Below are 20,783 nucleotides of genomic sequence, written 5' to 3'. Positions count from 1 at the left end.
ATGATAAGGTAAAATATATCAAGACATAGACAAATTTTGACCAAAGAAAATAATAAGAAAAGATAAAAAGACTAGTCAAGATCCATCATCCATCAACAGTAGGAGATACTCTAAGACTCATAATTTTGTTTAGATTTTTGTCTAAATTCAAAGGTTTTGGATTCAAACTGATACTTAGGTGACTCAAAATTCTGGTTATTCTGGTTGGAAATGTAGTATGGACATATCCTAAGATGAAAAATTAGATTTTGGGTGTAAGGTATTGTTTTGGGTCAAATGCAGAATGAGGAAGTATAGAGGCTCCTAGATGTAGTTTTGGGGTCCTAAGATGCAGTTTGGAGGCCCAAAATGGTCATACAGGTGCCCAACTATGTTCTAGAAGCACCAAGTGCACTCCAATAGTACCAAATATTCCTATGGCTCACTTGGGGCTAGTTTCAACGTAGTTGGTAGTTTCATGGTGCAGTTGGGAAGCTAGGATGAATATCTGTTGAATATGAGAGAGGTAGTTGCCAAATTGCCATGCAAGGAAGCTAGGATGTTAGGGTTGATGTTAGGATAGGTTAGGAGATGTAAAATGGAGGTTATGACCTAAGGAATGATGTCCCAAGTGAGTAAAATGAAGGTTGGGAGATGCTGAATGAAAATCAGGGCATGTTGAGATAGGGGGGTCTACCCAGGTACCTAAGGACAATGTGGAAGCCTCAAAATGTTGTCTAGAGGCCCAAACTGGGTTCTCAGACTACCAAGTGCACCTATATAGTACCAAATATTCCTATAGTGTAGTTGGGGCTAGTTTGAGTGTAGTTGGTAGTTTTAGAGTGCAGTTGGGAAGCTGAGCAGAAACTAGGGCAAGTTTGAGTGTTGGAACTTCCAGATTGATGACATAGTGAAGTCAATAGTAGGGGATAATTCCAAGGCTAGAATGAAGGCTCAAAATGATGTTTAGGACACCTATAATGATGGCCAAATTATGAAAGATGAATTTTTGGTATGCAAAGGTGCAAGGTGAAAGATGAAAAATGCAAGTTTTGGGGTTGAAATGCAAAGAATGAAGGATGCAAACTAAACCCTAGTAAATGCAATATGAATGATGAGGGAAGCACAATGTGCACTAGAAGAGGAAAGATGGAGGTTATAGGATGTAATAATAAGGCCTAAAATATGGTGAATGCAAGTAGTTCTATGCAAGGATGATGCCTATGTTATGCCGAGCACATTTAGGATCACAAATCGCCATGTTTTCCAAGTCTTGAGTGTATTGGACCAAAGTTTGAAAATTTTTTATAAACGTTGAGTGTTTGATATTGTTTGATGTTTTGAGAAGGTGTAAAAATATTCAAGGTGTAAATTTGAATTTTGGCTTTTATCTTGATTAAATTTTTACACACACGCAAGACACATTAAGACAAATATAGCTATTGTAAAATGTTAACAAACACACCACAACCTAGGCTTCAGGACTGTATCCACTGAATTCCTACTTGAACCGAAGTTTAGCCGTGCTTATATAGAGTAGACAACTTAGGACCTTGGCACCATAGGATCCCACTTACAACACACTCACTTCTTGGGGCTACCAAGATCTGCTTCCCAAGGGGCATGACTTCCCAAGGGACTATTCTCTCTACTAAGAACCGCGAGAATGTAAGATGTCTTCATGGGCATGGGTGACCCCTTGAGCTAGTGGATATAAAATATTTTTTCCACTAAGACATGGTTTTTAGTAAGGGCATTTCATGTGGCAAGTAAATGATAAACTTCTTTCGAAGGTCTCCCAGTCCCAAGAATCAAGGTTTGACGCACCACAAGGGTACTGGAGGAGAGCTATCACACAACAATAATGCCGACATGACTTTCACCATAATCAAGTTTTATATAGCAGCTGGAACATTGACCTGGATTTTGGCTCATTACCACTCTGAATTCATCCCCTAGCATACCCAATATTGAGTATCTTGGTCCCAAGGTAGGCTTCCTATAGAAATAACACAAATTTCTCTTACACCCAAGATCCACAAATGGCAAAGGGAGAGGATACATCCATGACACTCCTAGGGATTCAAACACCATAGAAACACCAAGCAAAAAAGAAATTTTTTATTTTAAGCACCAACCAAAGTGTTATTTCATCTAGGAAATCCACACACATGGTTTTGACAAACACACAATGGTCTTCAATAACATCTTGCAAATAAGCATTAGTAGTTTTCCATGATTAATCTTCATCCAATGATCACCAAATGCTACAAATAGAACATAAATAACATGAAAAACATCTAATCTATGTCCTAGAAGCAAATGGAAGTCTTAAGTACAGATTCTAAGTGTTGTGTGTGTTCTCTGTTAACCAAGTGTGTTCTGAGAGATTAGAGAGCACCCTAGAAGTCTAAAATGGCTCAGAAAGTCCCCAAGTGTGCTCAAATAGTTCTAAATACACCCTTGGTGCACTTGGGGCTTAGTAGGGCATAGTTGGTAGTTTCTGGGCACAGTCGGGAGCCCAGTGATAGGTTGTGAGGAAATGGTGCTTAAATGGGACCTAGAAACTAAAAGTTTTGGCATTTATGCTACCAATTGCACCCAGATAGTGCAGACTGAGCCTGTGGGGTAGTTGGGGCCCACTAGGGCATAGTTGGTAGTTTCTAGGTTCATTTGGTCAGTTAGGAACAACAAACAAGGGTTGTACTGGCTCTTAGGCCCCTAAAACTGCTCCTAGAGGTCCCTAGTGTGCCTTGATAGAGCAAAGTGCACCCTAGGGTAGCAAGCTAAAAAAATGCATAGAACGAAAGAATATAACTATATTACTAGACCCCCTAATTAATCTAGTTGTGATAACTTAGTTCAGATAGTCGTTATACCCTTCCAAGTGAGCTCCTTCCTTGCACCTACAAGCACAAAACAAGAAAACCCAAGTTAGATAAGCATGTTCACATCAGGTTCATCAAATGTAGGACATAGAAAATGGGCTAATGTTCAACATACTATGAGAAAATCACAAACTCAATAATCATATGCTAACACCCTGTAGTCTACCATGAAAGCCAAATAAGCAAAAAAGAAGCAACACAAGGTTATAAACCCCCTCTTTCACTTGTAACTCCCATGTCCTTCTTTCTTCTCCAAATGATGTAGCTCCAACTTGCCTATAATGCACAAAAAATTGAAGCAAAAACCTAATGATGATGATAATTCTATGAGAATATTTGAAGTAGTGATTTTAGTGTGAGAGAAAGAATGAAGAAAATGAGAAAACTAGGGACTCAAGATTGAAATGAGAGAAAGAGTGCTCATTTTACAATCAACATGGAGGATGAGAGCAATGGAATTTTCACCAAGAATATGCAATGTGGAAAGACATTCCTTGGAGAATCCATGATGCTTATGACACAAAATTCCAAGTGTGGGATTCTATGATACTTTAAAATCAAACTTGGCTAAACGTGGTAGAGAATCTATGATGTGTCATATGACACCTCAAGCCCACTTAAAGACAAGAATCTCATGACAATGGAATCTAAATATGGATATGTGCATAAGAGAATAAGAATATATTGATTATGACATGTCTTATCCAAGTTTCAAAGGAGAATATACAAGGTGTCAAAGCCATATGTCATGATGATGCAATATTTTATGGAAATTTTGAATTAAAAATCCTTTATTTCCACAAAATAGAAATTAGTAAAAAATGGAATTAATAGAGGAAAATTTGACTTAGGAAATTAAGAATTTCCATTGTTGGTGAGTGATGAATTAATTAATTAACAAAATTAATTAATTGAGGACATTAATTAGGAAGAATAATTAGTAAGGATGATAGGATTAAATTATGGGTTATTTAATCCTATAAAGAAAATTAGTAAATGATTGACCAAAATGATTAAATAAATGTGATAGTATCCTTTTGTGAAAATGTGAGGATGAAGAGGATTGACTAGGATGATGATGGATAGACCAAAGCCATGGTCAAATTGATTGATTGACTAAAATTGATAACATGCCCAAGGACACATGACATGATTTAAAGATATGTAACATTTAACTAACATTGTAAAATGTTACAGGACTATGATTGGTTGATAGGATTGATCATAATAACATCGATGGACACTAACAATGTTATTAAGTGGTTGAAAGTGATGTGATCCAACATTGAGATACTGACAATGTCAAAGATCAAATGATGTGAATGACAGTTTGGCCTAGCACTGAGAGAAATGATAGTACCAAGGTCAGATTGACAAGATTGGATAGATTGATAGGTTTCCAAGGTACTGAAAGCCACAAAAGTGCCTAGGATTAAACAAATAATGATGGATTTGGGATGCTCGACATATTTTAGGTTGATTGGGATTGATTTTGGGTGATTCTGAGTTGATTTGGAATGGTTTTGAGTTGATATGGAATGATTTTGAGTTAATATGAAATGATTTTTAGTTGATATGAAATTGATGTGAAAGAGGATGAAAATGATGATGGACATTGTTGAGATATGATAAAGTTGGCCAAAATATCATAGTAGATTGAGAAAACAGGACAAATTAGTATGAAGAAGTGATGAAACCGTATATATGAACCAATTTTGAGCATCTATAGGGTGGTCACAATTTGATTAGAGATGGCCTTTTATGAAGTTTTTTTTGGAACTTGGAGTTATATAGTTGGGTATATCATATTGTCATTCAAAAAAATGTAGCATGTTATTTTATTGAAACCATTTTGGTGAGTTTTGAGAGCATTGTGCAAAGTTTAGATACTTGATTTCCTTGTTTGGGTTGCACATACTGCTATATCAGTTTCCAAATTTTAGTTGTAGACTTGAATGGGTTTATTATCGATGTTGGATAGGTCTTACGACACAATGAAAGCATGAGATTTTATTCTTTGATCCAAGGGAAGGTTAATGCCATCTCAAACATTAATATGTGTGAGTATGAACTATGAATATTACTATTACAGTGATTGATCATTAATCTCCTATTGTAAATGATTATTTAACTATTGAAAATCAATTCATAGCTAAATTGAAAAATAACAGAACTGCAACTTCACTAATAAAATACAAAAACTAAATACGCAACATAATGACACAATATTTTCTGACAATTTGTCCCTAGAAAAATTCCTAAGGGAAAACAAGTTCTGTAGATGAGGAATTATATCAACTTCAACAAATCAAGAGATACAAAATTCCTTTCCTCTTACTAGAAAAACCCCAACAATCTCCCATTTCTCTCATTGATATTTTCTAAGTGTTATCCCCAACATTTTCACTACACCACTTCTCACTCTATAGGACTATTTTATTTCTATCACTGCCAATTCATTTACTAACACTAGTGATTGTAAATGCTTTTCCAACTTGTTCTCCAAATGCCCCCTCACCCCCTTTTATACCAGTTATGTTGGAAAACCAATGGCTGAGATTGATTCTCAATCAACAAATGAGATTAAAACAACATAATAGCCAATTAAAAAATTGGTTTCTAGTTGCTACTAAAAGTGGTTGATTATTTAATCAATAATTGTCCTGACTCTAACTAATTAGTTAGTAAAACAATTATATACTAAATAATCACATATGGACAAAGAATTATCCAAGCTAACCAAACTAAAACTCCTTCTTGGCAAGGAAGTTATTTTGCATGACAATTAACTTATCTCTTTAGTCAAAATGTCTACTATCTACTTCTCAATATGTATGTATTGTAGCTAAAAAACTCCTCATTGTACACAATCTTTGATGAAGTGATATCAAATGTCTATATATTTAGACCTATCATGAGAACACTAGATTATTATACAACTTGATGCAACTCTAATTGTCATAGTGTATCACAGTAGGACCTCAATATTATGACCAAATAGGGCTACTAATAACTTTCAATACTATATAGCTTCACATGTTACCATGCCAGCTTCTACTAAACTCAAAGCCACAAATGTTGTCTTCCTTCTATACCAAGACATGACACCTAATCCCAAAGTGAAACAACAACCTAAAGTGCTCCTTTCATCCGTTGTACTTCCTACCCAATTTGCATTTATATAGCATATTGATCTGATACTTGACCTTGAACATATATTATCCCATACTCAATTATACTACATAAGTAATGTAGCACTACATAACTAATTTCCAATTCATTTCTTTTTGGTTCAAGCATGAATGGACAAAGAGAGTTAACTATAAAATTTATATCTGGCCTGATTTTGACCAAATACATAAGAAAACCAATAAAATTCCTATATAAGTGGGATCTACATCATTTTCCATGGATGTATCTACCTTCCTCTAGTTCATGATGATGGGTGTAGATATGGCTTTGCAATCCTCTATCCTGAATCTCTTCAAGATTTCAGTGCAATATTTCCCTTGACTGAGGAAAATATCTCGACATTTACACCACACCTCCATGCATAGAAAGTAGTGCATGAGTCCCAAATCCTTCATCTCAAACTCTTCTACAAGGTCCCTCTAGCAATCCTCTATAAGGCCAAGTGAATACATAAAGATAAAAAATGAGAACCTCACCCCCAACCACCAAGTAGTAGAGGTTAGTATCTAAATTTCACTCATCACAAAGCCTATTTCCTAAAATTGTGTATTAATGCACTCATACCACACTTTTGGAGTCTAGTTGAGTCTATAAAAAGATCTCTTCAATCTACACACATGAGTATCTTTGTTGTGTGGTACAAACCCTTCTGATTATTCTATGTATACCTCCTCCGTCAACTCACTATTAAGGAATATTTTCTTGACATCCATTTGATGGATTTTCCATCCCATATGTGCTACAAATGAGATCATAGCTCATATTCATGTACACCTAGAAACTAGAGAAAATGTCTCCTCATAATCTATTCTCTCCTTCTAGGAGAACCCCTTTGTTACAAATATTTCCTTGGATTTCTCAATTCTACCATCCTCAATGCACTTTATCTTATAGATACAACATAATTTGAATATTACCCAATTTTTTGGTCTAGGAATTGCCTCCCACACACGATAATGCATTATTGAGGAATATTCCTCAACCATAGCATCTCATCATACCTGATGCTCTACAACCTCCTAATAGCTAGAAAGTTCATTATCTACCAACTGACTAACTCATGTCACATAGTTATTGAACTTGGTTGATTGTCCTCAAGTATGTACAAGATCATGGTCAACCAAATTATGTCCTTAAGTGGCAATGAAAAATCAACAAATCAAGGTTATGTAAACATGACACACAATTTTCAACTTGTTATGAACTTTCTATAAAGTAGTTGCAAGAAAAAAAATCTATATGAAATTTAATTTAGTTTCTAAACAACAAGGCCTTGTTTAAAGAAAAAAAAAATTAATTAGTAAAAAAATTGGATTTTAATGCAATAGTACAACAATTTCAAGACAAAAATAAGAAGTAGGTCTATGTCTAATTACCTTAATCAAAATCAAATGATACTATGGGTAAGTACAAGAGGTTGGATTGCAATTTTGTGGAAATCAATTTCACAAAATGAGACCTCTTTATAAATGGGCACCTGACTTGTTACAATTGAGTACTCATTATGGTTTGAGTGTCTGATCTGTCAGGCACCAAATTTTTGAATATGGATCAAACACCTAAACTATAATTTAAAAATTGGGCACCCAATTTGCAAAAAACATATAACCCATTTTGTGTGGGGTTTTTTGTCATTTTCATGCTAATTGTTGAAAATTCTCTTTCACTCTCTTTCATTGACTCCCCAACCATTTTCTTTCACTCTACTACATATTTTACATTATTTTATATTATTTAATTCTATTTTTAAAAATTTTTTGCTTTATAATTCCAATAATTTATTTCTTTTTTTTACGTTTACTAGTTTTGTATATGTAAAATTCTACATTTCCATTGTTAATAGTTTTATATTTTGATTATTGTTAATTGAAAATCTTCACAAATTAAAATATCATCTTTTTTAATAGTTACATGTTTATTTAAATTTATGTTTTGTAGATGTTCATGTAAAAATTATTATTTTAGATGTTTCTATGTATTTAATTTATATGACACATAATTAAATTTAAAGTGATAAATGATTAGATAGATGGATTGGATGTTTAGATTGTTTAAAAATGTATTTACATTGATATTTTATATTTATTTCAACTAAATAGTAATTGTAAATTAGTTTTTTGTACATATTAAATACATGCTTACGAAATATTTTTCTAGCTCTAATATATTAACTTATTACCCTATTTGTATCCCTGATTCAACTCTATAATTCAAACCTTAGGTAACTATAATCCCTAGAATTGAACTATAATCTTAATTTGAATGCTAATCAGGTAAAAGCATAAACATGTGTCACCCTTTTGTAAAGGAAAAGGTTAACAAAAGTATAATTGTTCACCTTCAATGACATAAAATTGGCATTGTTAATTTAAATTTGAAAATGAAGTAATGAAATGTGTAGAAATGGATAAAGTTTAGGTTTGTAATTTTTAATAATTATTTGGAATAAGAATTGATATATTTTCCTAATTTTTATAGATAATTTTTTAGGTGCAAAAAAATGCTAAAAATTAGGGGTCTACTTCTCACCACAAAACTATATGGAAATAAATTTATTTCCCTTTGATCTTAGACTATGTTATAGATAACATATATATCTAGAACAATCAAAAATTAAAATTGGCTTTAGACATCTATTTTCTCTTTTATAATGATTGAAATTTCAACTCAGCTAAAATCAATAGTTTTCATCTCCCACCACATTTTTCCAAACAAATCTATTCTAACTAGGAGAAAAATTATACATTCTAGAAGAGGACTCTCACCTCTAGAATGTCATATAATTTTTAATTTTTTTTGATATGATCTATTATTTTTTCTTTCTCAAAACTGACATCCTTTTGATAGTTAAAGTATGTGCTTGTATATATTTTTTATTACAATATGCTATATATAATTAAAATACTATAAACTTTATATGAGAATATTCTTGACTCCGAGCTCTATAAAATGGTGTTTATATATAATTTTTAAAATGCCATAAAAAATAGTAAGAGTTATTGAAACACCACTTTTTTCAAAATAATTTTATTTCTTTAGTAATTGGATACAAACTAGTATAAAAAAATGCATTTAATTGATATTTCCAATTGAAAAAGTGTGAGAGAATATATAACTTAGATATAATTAATTTATCAAGATCATATGTTTTAAAAAATGATTTTTAAATAGAAATACTAAAATTTAGTTGTTCTGATAAGTCAGCCTGAAGGGAGACACAACTTTGTACATTCACAAATGTAATCCAATTTTAACTAGATCCATAGTAATATTGACCTTAATTTATGTACATCCTAACTAAACCCTGTGTAATGCACATAATTTGAATCCCTTACTTCAATCCTACATCTAACTGTAAACCTTAAATGTCTAGCTTTTTATAATAGGTTAAGTTTCAAACCTTATATTCCTAACCCTACCATATAGACACTAAATTCTAAACATAAATGTAAGCCATGATGCTAGTTACCCATATCCATACCCTAACACTAAATGTAACAAGTTTTATGAACTCATACCCTAAAATGTTATTTCTAAAACTTAACCATGTAACCCCAATCTTGTATTTTAAGGTGATGTATGTATGTTTGAATTGAATGTAATCTTAATATTTTATATAGATGTATAAATTTATAAATTGGTAAGTGTTGCAATCTCAATTTTTTGCATGTATGAATTGATAACATTATATATGAAAAAATCAAGTTAGAATTTATTTTATTTTTTAACGATAAATAATCAATCTTTATGTATTAAAACAAATTCTAAATTATATATATCAAATAATATATAAAAGTAATTTACCTTTATATCAAGTGGTCTATAGCTATGTACACCTATGTATGTATATCAAAATAGAAACTCGGTTCATATTCAATATATTAAACTTGAAAATTTCCTCTATCACTCGAATAGGCCCCTAGGACTTGGTAACACAATATAGATCCATGAACCTTTAAATTTGTTTAGGTTTTACTAATGTCACAAGTTAATTTTATTTTCTATATTTTATGTGTAACAAAAAAATGAAAATTTTCTTTTTAGCTTGAATATATACTAAATATCTAGCATGAAAGTTTTACTCAAAGGTGGAACTAAATTAATTGTGGGTAAGACTAGAAATCACACCTTAGGGTGCAATAGGTACACCAAACAAATATTAAAAGTTCAATTAGAAAAAAAAGGTATTGGTGAAGGTCAATTAGAAAAAAATATTGGTCTATTCTTTTGCATACATTTGTACAACTAATACATAAAAAAATGTCTCTAAAATTTTGAAGATATAATCATACTCTATTACCATAAACCTTAACCTTATCAAATCTTATCACAAATATTAAATCAAAATGGTAAACAAGGTACAAAATCTTAATGCTAATATGACATAGACTTAAACCATCATCCTAAACCTAACCCTATTAAAAATCATAACTTCAACTATAAAACTAACTATATTGCTAAGTCTGTCCTCAACCTGAACATAACTATACAGTAAAAATCCAAACCCTAAACATAAAAATAAGTATAATGTGCTCCCTTACCTTAAAACCAAGTTTTAACTCTAATCCTAAGCCCAACTCTAATCCTACTAGTAACTAAAACCCTAATCCTAAACAATCATAACCAAATCCTTAACACAACCTTAGCCCTAATTATGATATAAACCTAGACTCTTTTAATTCTATTTGTGATTTTGATTAAGTCACAGTTCCCTTCCAAAACAAATGTATTACAATCCAAAAATATAACTAAACAAAAAATATATTTTAAAAAATAATTTTATTACTATATAAAATTAAATATAAATTTGATATTTATATTGTAAAAAGGTGATATTGCAATAAATATAATTTTAAATATAATTAATAAAAATTTAAATTTAAATCTTATTTTGATATAGATATCTACTAAATAAAAATAAAAATTTCAAACATTTATCATAAATACAAATTAATTAAAATTTAAAATTCAATATGTTTGATACTTATACGAAAGATAATGAGCACATCCTAAATTTGTTTAAAATTATCCTCTCAATCTTGTGAGGGTCATAAGAATTTAGAATAGTTTATAGTGCTAAGTAGAACCTTTAAAAATTTGAAAAGGGCTATTGGTGTTATTAATTTCTTTGTAGATTTTTTTTTTTATAGTAATTTATGTGATAAGAAAGATTAGAAAAAATTCTTTAATTCTTGATTGTCAAATCTCAACAATGAATTTTAGTCTTGACATGAATCTTTCTAACTATATATAAATACACAATATGCTTTTAATAGCACAATTTGAAAATCCAATGTTTAAAATCAAATCAAATTGCATCAATTCAATCTAAATGAAAAATTATTAGTCTTAGTAATTACACCATAATCATATTTGTATCATAAAAATGGTCCTTATTAAATTATTACAGCCATACTCATGATTTTCTCATATTATAACTAAAAGAAATCGTTCATGTATAGGTTTCATAAATTTTTATATAATGCTCCTTTAAAAATAAAACATATAATGGTTTTATAATTGAACACTTCAATAAAGTATTTCAAAGCAATAATGTACATATTTTATTTAAAGGTAAAATAAAAGATGGTTCCATAAAATTAAGACTACTAGCGAAAATCTGAAATGCAGCCAATAAATATAAATAAAACACCTGAAAAGTCCCCTCTATGTTTTCTATATGACTACTAAATAATATAAATCAAACGCGTTAAAAGTCTGCTTCCGATATGCTTGAATGGAAGCAAGCGGGACCCACGCTACGCCACTTCTTTTTTGATTTATCTTACTATTTCATCGGATGTCATTCTTCTGTCATATCTTTATTATTATTAATTTATTCCTATGACATAGATCCAAGTAATGAAACCTATACGCAGTTTCGTGGGAGGAACGAGGAAAGAGAGTATTCTGTGCACATTGCAGACTCAGTCAGGTATACGCTGAGAATGCAGATTACTATGTAGCTTCAATAATGTCGGGCTTATTGCTTATATAAAGACGACACTTGTATTAGCCTCGCAAATAGAAGAATTGCAGAAACGAAAGCCCTGTAAGCACAAACCGTTGGAATTACGCATCGGTATAAATGTCAAATCAAAGAGAAATTGAATCTGTCCTAAATACTTGAGGAAATGGTGTCGATGATTGCAAGCTCTATGCATGGCGAATCGCACAAGGTTTGGAAGAGGGCAACGAACAATATTTCTAAACGAAAATATACATCACATTTTCACAGAAAAGGGCTCAGTATTTACTCCTTATCAGATGTACTCAAGGTAATTGCTGTGCTTTTATACTAATTTACATATTGGGTTTCTTTTATTCGTGTTTCTCATCACATGTTTGCACTTAATAGGGAAAGCACGGCAATTTCATATGGAAATTGTATTACTTCAGAGCTTTGCTTTTCCCAGCGTGATGGAGTGGAGATTTAGCATTGTATTTGGGACACCATGACAAATAGTCCACCGCGAGATGTTGATCATTAAAAAGGAAGAACTCTTCTTCGTTAAAGAATTGGGAGCTGCTTAGAAATAGAGCGTTTGACACTCAATTTCTCTCTTTTCTCACCGGTAAGTTATTGAAAAACTCTTCCACATTCATTTGGTCCAGAAAATCATTTCTTTGTTTTCATGTTCACTGTTGATCTCCAATAGCAGAGGAAACAAATTTGAATTTCAAAAATTATTTTCTGAATTGAATAAGGTTTACATCACTTTTCTAGGTCACCTTGCTGCATGTGCGTGAATTTCACATAGATAACTAGTGTCATTATTAGTGCACAAATTTCTAATTGGATTTTCTTTTTATTTAAAACATGCAGGCCCTATGGAGGAAAAGGACTGGTATGATATGAACTTCCCTGAAACAGAGGCCCTATGTTTGCTCTTTGATTCGACAGAATACTTTCTTCCCCCATTTCTGAAATCTATGAAAAAATTGAAGTTTCTGATGATATCCAATTGCGGTACAAACAAGGCAACAGTGAAAGGTCTAGATGTGTTATTGTCTCTCTCTCAACTCAAGAGTCTCCGCTTGGAGAGACTGATTTCGCCCCTTGGTGGAAAACAGAACATTCAAGCACTGCAGAATATAGAGAAGCTGTCTCTGAGCTTATGTGAAGGATTTGATAATATTACCACATTCACCACGCTACAAGATTTTAACCTCGATCACAGCAATGATTCAGGGGAATTACTTCCTGGTATCTGCAAGATACCCTCCACTCTATCATACTCTATTACCAACTGCCACCAGCTTCAAAATTTACCGTATGATTTTGGAAATATGAAAAGTCTAAGAATGTTAAGGTTATCAGCATTACCACGCCTGGAAAAACTTCCCGCATCAATTGGGAAACTTGAACAATTGTAATATCTAGACATTTCACTGTGTGAGGGTTTGAAAAAACTTCCAAAGGAAATAGCACAACTCAAGAAATTGAAGGAGCTTGACATGAGAGAGTGTGGTCATTTGGCAATGTTACCTTCAAGTGTTTGTGAACTGAGTTGCTTGACGATTGTAACCTGTGATGAGACGATTGGGAAGTAGTGGTTGCGGCTGAAGAATATTTGTATTCCCGAGCTTAGAATTCAAATTGTGGAAGCACAGTTTGGTCTTGATTGGCTTGACGATTGACTTTCATCTCTTATCTTGAAGAATAAAAGCTAAGGTTCTTGACATCCTTTGTAAATGACCTAGTTCATTATTTTCATGCTTATTGGCATAAGAGAATATATAAGGCCCTCTAAATTTTCAGCCTATATTGTGATCAATTTGAATGGCAGTTTAGTGGAGTGAACAATTTTCTACAGGAATCTGATCTGTCCTTACCTATGAATTTATAAATCAATCAAAATGCTCATGAGCTTCGATTTTTTAGTGTATTGTATGTACAGATTAGTCAAATTTAATAATAAGAAAATACTTCCATGAATGTGCCATTCTGGAATGATTGTTAAGAGTATTAAATGATTGAATCATGTGCTATGAGGATTTGTGCTTATTGTTTGTTGGGTGTCAAATAGTTCAAAATAAGTGAAATACTATAGTTCATATCAAGTGTTATACTATATTTAGGTTTCTAGGAATTAGTTTAGGTTGAGTCTTTCACCAAGTTCTTATTTCAATGAGGTAAGATAAAGAATTTAGCAATATTGGGTTGCAGCACAAACAAAGATGTTAGAACGCTTAGGTGTCATTAACTTTATTTAAGAATAAAAAATTAAAGAGATGTTAGAAAAGATAAATTCATTATGAAGGTCTTCATTTTTCTAAATTCTCTATACTCCTTTTTGTTAAAAAAATAAGGTAGGTTATGTTACTGAGAGGGGAGGGGTGAATAAAGAACCAATAAAACTTTATCTTACTTCACCAATTAATCCTTTATATATTATTCTGGTCTAATTGCATGCATGAAAGAACGAAAGCAATAAAATATTGATAACACTTTGACACAAGATATGGTGACCCAGAGACCTTCCAATTAGAATGTAAAATAGGAGTGGGGATGATACTCACAAACTTTACTACTACAGTATAAAGTTAACCTATTAAGGTTTACAATTGACCACTTCTAGTGATTTTCCCTGTTAGGAACAATAAGGATTGTGAGGTGCACATTGTTAAAGGATTTACAGACATACAATGAAGTATGCACTCTGTTAGGAGATTTAGCAAAAGACTCTTAAGTCCACCCAGTTAAATGATTTGGCTGATGCACCGATTAGATGAATCAGTGGCTGATCTCTAATCTGCAACTCTGATTTGTTGAATGAGATTCCTTGTATTACATTGATCACCTAGATGTGATAGATAAATCTTTTTTGTCCCTTATATTTCTTGTAGCCTTTGTTGTCCCTTATATTTCTTGTACACTTCTTTAATTCGCACTCATACACTTCATATTCCTTCTTACTTACACTCTTGGATATGATACGATGAGTTACACATATATCAATCCAAATGACTACTTACTAGAGTTGGCTACAATACCAAATTCATCATAATTCACAAAGTCAGCCCAACCGATGTAACTCGGGTTCTGAAGACAAACTTAGTGATATTCCGATACTTAGAAGACACTATCAATGCTTCGAAAACTCTAGCACTTGGTTGAAGTTTAAGCTCGGTCCATACTGATCACTTTCAAGTAGCTGAAACTTGGTCAGCACTGTGTGACTTAGTGAACACTAAGAAACTCAATAGCTGCTAGATCACTCAATTGACACTGTATGACTTAGTCAACACTAGATTCACTTCCTTAACACTGCCAGCTCAGTAGACGCTATAGAACTTGGTTAACACTATAGAGCTCAATTAACACTAGAGTCTTCATCACTTTTACCTAAAACCTCGGTAGACACTACTACACTTAGACGATATAGTAAACTATCTCAATTGCTTGGTAAACACTATGTAGCTTGGCATAAATTGTAAATTGATTGTTTAGCTCAGTAGCAACTGTAGAGCTTGGTACTAATGTAACCAATTGACTAAGTGTTGAGTCACTAATAAACAAATTGACCCTAATGAATAGTTATGAATAAGCATAAAATCAATATCTAATCAAAGGAATATTCAATTGAGTTTTCATTTAAGCAATATTTTATATAAAGAAATAAGAGATAAAAATTAAGAGTTTAAAGTTAGAAAATGTTCAACATCATGGTCTAAGAATTCAAGGAATTCTTTCTATATAAGATAGAAGCATGGGAAAATTGTGAATGATTTCCTCATCAAGGAAAGAATTAGAATAAAAAATAATGTATAACATTATTGGTGTGAAATCCTTATATAGAAGACTAGTCAAATTAAAAAATGAAAAAAAAATAAGTATAATTGAAAATAAGGTTGACAACTAATAACACTTTAGATAGAATATCAAGTGCAAAATGTTAATTGTGCTTTAATATCTCTAGTTTGATACATCATGAAAGAGCTACATATTTGCATAGTGTGAGGGTATTGTGAAATTCGTGTACTTAATTCATAACTAGATACATAAGTTTTTTGTCATGCTTAGATTTGTTGCGAGATAGACTTAACATGGTGAAAACATGTTGTCCGTGAATAAAAGTATAAAGTTCATGTTAATAGGTATAGAGTCATATTTTGGAGAGTGATAAAAAATAATAGTATACAATAAAGGTTAGATTTTAAGACTACACCAACTTGCAATTGAAAATATAGCTCTACCAAAATCATAGTGAAACTATAAATCACTTTATTAGTTTTTCACACTACTACACAAGTCAAACTAGGTGTACCATGTCAAATAAATAGTTTGAAAGACATGATAGCATCATTGAGGCTAAATTTATTAAACATATAAAACCCAACCTCTCTTGAATAAACTCATCATCTCATTAGGATGTGCAATTCTTCTTAGATACAATTGTCGTTATATTAAGGTTTCCATTAAAGACATACTAGGCCTCAAGTTGTTCATATGCAATTCTAGCACTAAAATAGGGTCCTTTGAACTACATTATTCAAAAAAAAGTTTTGACTTTCCCAAAGGCCATGTAAATTTTTAACATGACACACAAAGCCTCTTACAAGTTTCACAACCATATAGTTTAATAGGGATGCTAATTTGTAGGACCGCAATTATCACCACATCACCAAATCATTTCTCATTGCTAAAAATATTTGTCCATACAAAATTATACATGTAGGAAGTAGGAAACCACAACCATAATCTCTTAAATATAAATATCATCCAAACCTAAATAATCTATATTAATATATCATGTAAAAAACTTGTATTGCCAACCTATCATACCCTAACTTTGTATAAAAAGTAGTTGACCTTAAAAATTGTTCAAATGTTATTTCCTGGTACTCTAACCTTTTAAAATTAGAATAATTATTGTATGAGGAATTAAATTTTGTTCAATAGAGAGAGCTTTTCAAATTTTATGACATTTCATTGCAATGAATTTTCCACCCTCCAAAATCCAAGGAGGGTTGTGAGTTTGGGAGGAAAAGGAGGGTTGTAAGAATACCAACTACCTTCAAGGGGAATGAATTTTTTTTTTTTAAAAAGGCACAACATAAAATGAAGTTTAATCACTTGTAGCAAGTGATCATCTTGAATAACAAGGTTTATCAACCTTCATGTAGAGCTCAAAAAAAGGACAAGTAGGTTCCAATAAAGCCAACACCACTAATCTTGCTATATCACAAGTATTGGACTAAGAACATGATGCACTTATTCAATTATTACTAGTTGTACCATTTTGTAAAATCCCATATTATGAATGCTAAATTGAAATTTCTTGTTGAACTATTACAATCACTACATTAGCAATTCATCATTAGGCACATTTAAATCAAAAAATATGCACATTCAAAAACTAATTTCACTAAAAAATCAATTATAAAATTACCTTTGACATTGTATTAACAAATAAATAAACTTACAATATTTTTTAACAAACTAATCTACAATAGTATGAATTCTTTTAATAAATTAATATAATTTTGTAATACTCTAATCTATATTTTACCTTATCAATATATTTTAATTATTTAAGGATGGTCCTATTTTAAGTATTCAATGAATTATATACAATAAGTGCCTAGATGATTTGCAAAGGTGTCATAAAATTTTCATGAAAAATATTTTCCATAAATAAAACAAATGTAGTAGATTTGAAGGAGACAAGTAGGAAAACCCCACTTATGTCACATTGGAATTAATTTGTTTGATGAAACAAATGCAGCAAGGTTGGTAGTAAAATAAAATCAATGCGCTAATACACTGAGAATGTTGATTTCATGGAAACATAAGAAAACTGAGTAGTTTGATGTTTTCCCATCTATTCCTTATAATATAAGGAAGAGATCTATGTGATAGAATTACAAAGAAAAAGAATCACATAAAAAAAATAGCTTGTAAAAAGTTTAATACATTGCTTTGATTCCTTTTGACAATTATGGAATGCTAAGATTCCACATATTGATTTGAAATCCTCAATTTTATGTGCGGTTGGACAAATGCAATTTAGATCTGGAGGGAATTTGGTTCCTTAGTGAGGTTTGGATGTTTGGTGTGCATTATGCGAGGTGGTAAGAAGGGTGCTTATGGAATCATCTTCAAATTAAAGGTTAGATCCCCTTTATATTGCATGCATGTTTTAAGCCTTTACAAATTAACCTATTCCCTTTTAATTTTGGGATCCATCTCTTTGAATGTCGATTGTGTACAAGAAGAGATAAGTTAGAACATAACTAATTGTGGTCTTATTCTATGTTTTCCTTGATTTGATTTACTAGTTTTATTTTATTGTATAGTGGAGATAAAGTGTTTCTTAGTAGTTGATATACTATTTATGTTTGCATAGAAAATGCGAGGAAAATGTATTTCTTGAAGGTCCATGGTACCAAATAAATCCACAACCCCCTCAACCCCCAAGAACTCTCATAGTTGCAATAGTTGGGCCCAGAGGATGCTCTATTGTTTCTTGGCTTTTAGACAAATATTTCAAGCACTATGGATGCAAACATAGTAAAAGAGTTATAACCTTTTATGATAATATTATTGTTTCCTCTATATTACATACTTATTAACAAAACTTTTTTGTCCTCCAAGGTTTGCTAATACTTTTATATGCATTTGTGATCTACAAATGTAAACAATCCTTAATGACTTTCTAACTCTAACAAGGGATGTTTGCTAAGACCAAGATGACTTCCTAGCTCTAACAAGGGATGTTAAACAATCCCATATGGAAATGTTTCAGATCTATGCTTTTATGAGCATGATGGAGTGTGAGACCCGGCCATGTATTTGACACACCAAGAAAATATAGTCAACAAGTAGACGTTAGTCATAACAAACAAGGAATCTACTTATTTTGGTGAAGAGAAGTTTGCTTTGTATAGTGCATTTGATGCTCAAATCCTCTCCATTTTCATTGATGAGTTATTTACACATGGATTATGTCCATATATATATATATATATATATATATATATATATATATATATATATATATATATATATATATATATATATATATATATATATATGTTTTGGGGAATGGTAACCATTTTTTTATGTTCACCTTTAATATCAAACTATGAAAAAGAATTCAGATTCAAACAATTTTCTTTTTGTATACTATTTCTTTTACTTCTGGGTATGTGCGAGGTCATGGTCAACCAATTAACTATGCTCTTAAGTGGTGATTAAAAATCAGAAAATCAAGGTTATGTCTCTTTGACATACAATTTTCTACTTGTTATAAACTTTATATCAAAAATTTGAGAAAAAAGAATATCTAGAAAATTGAATTTAGTTTCTAAACTACTAGGCCTTATCTGGAAAAAAAATAAAAATTGATTAGCAAAATTTTTAGATTTTAATTCAATAGTACAAAAATTTCAGGACAAAAATAAGTAGATGTATGTCCAATTACGTTAATCAAAATAAAATGATAATATTTTTTAATAATATTCTAAATATAAGAAGTAGATTCATGCCTCAATGTGACACGTATTTTTGGGTATTTTTATTCTAAATAAATATATTATATTAACTTTCTACTTTAGTATTTTTGGAATAAAAAATAGTCATGTCTGACCACCTTAACTAATTCAAAAATATGCAAAATTTAATTTTTCTTTTTCTTTTCCTTGTAGTAGAAGAAAAAACAGAATGTGATGCATCTTTTGGATTTCAAAAGTTTTGTACCATTTGAAAGCTATAGCCATTTTTCAAGTATTGTTTTATTCAACACTTTATACATAAATCCATTAGAAAACAAGTAATAATTACGTACTAGGCTCATAATTTGAAAAAACTTATATTTATGGAAAGCCAAGAATATTCTTAAGAAACCCTTTGTATTTCATCAACTACATATTTGAAGTAAAAAAACACACAAGAATAGGCCAAAAACACATTTTTGGGATGTTTTTAAAGTTAAGCATACAGAATTGGTATTGAAAGATATAGTAGGCCTTATAAAGGTATCAATTTTTTTCACTTAGTATTAGGATGGGTGGTAAAAAAGTTGGAATAGATTTTGAAATGTTTTAAGGCATTTCAGAACTACATATTTTTCAGATTGCCACTTTTTGGCACACCATGATCTTGCACATACCCTTCTCTATCATGCACAAAATCTACTTTTGATTGAAATTAAAAAATTAATAGTATGTCTTTGGTAATCTAATCCCTTTTTCAATAGGGGAACTCAATAGTATATGGAAATTATTCAAAATATCTTTATTCTTTCAGTGAAACTCTTGTAAGTTTTCAATTTGCATTGTCTTATCAGAACTTAGAGAAGATATCTTTGAGCTTATGTGAAGGATTTGAAAATATATCCATATTCATTAACACCTAGCTACCAGATTTTAACCTAGACAATAATAGTGAATTGGAGGATTTACCCCTCGATAGTTCTAATGTACCCCCCACTCTTTCATGCTCTATTAAAAACTTGCATCTACTTCAAAATTTTCCATACATTTGTGTAAATATGAGCTATTTAAGAATGTAAGGTTAACAACATTACCATGACCAGAAAGGCTTCCTATGTCAATTGGAAACCTTGAATGGTTGTAACATCTACATATTTCAATATGTGAGCGCTTGAAAGATCTTCCAAAGGAAATAGGACAACTCAAGAAATTAATGGAGCTTAATATGAGGAAGTATTCTCATTTGATGATGTTATCTTCAACTATTTTTTAACTAAGTTCTAA

At 31.2% G+C, this 20,783-nt stretch overlaps 1 pseudogene; it reads left to right on the top strand.

Annotated features, from left to right (window-relative positions):
• The first annotated feature begins 11,921 nt into the window (after positions 1-11,921).
• Positions 11,922-13,700, top strand: LOC149560680 (disease resistance protein ADR1-like; annotated as a pseudogene).
• The last annotated feature ends 7,083 nt before the right edge of the window (positions 13,701-20,783 follow it).

This window comes from Cupressus sempervirens, chromosome 4, assembly GCF_028749045.1.
Source record: "Cupressus sempervirens isolate cs-2001-9-10 chromosome 4, ASM2874904v1, whole genome shotgun sequence".
NCBI classification, from domain to species: Eukaryota; Viridiplantae; Streptophyta; class Pinopsida; order Cupressales; family Cupressaceae; genus Cupressus; species Cupressus sempervirens.
Note: the sequence above shows the minus strand (reverse complement) of the source record. Positions and strands in the feature narration are given on the sequence as shown.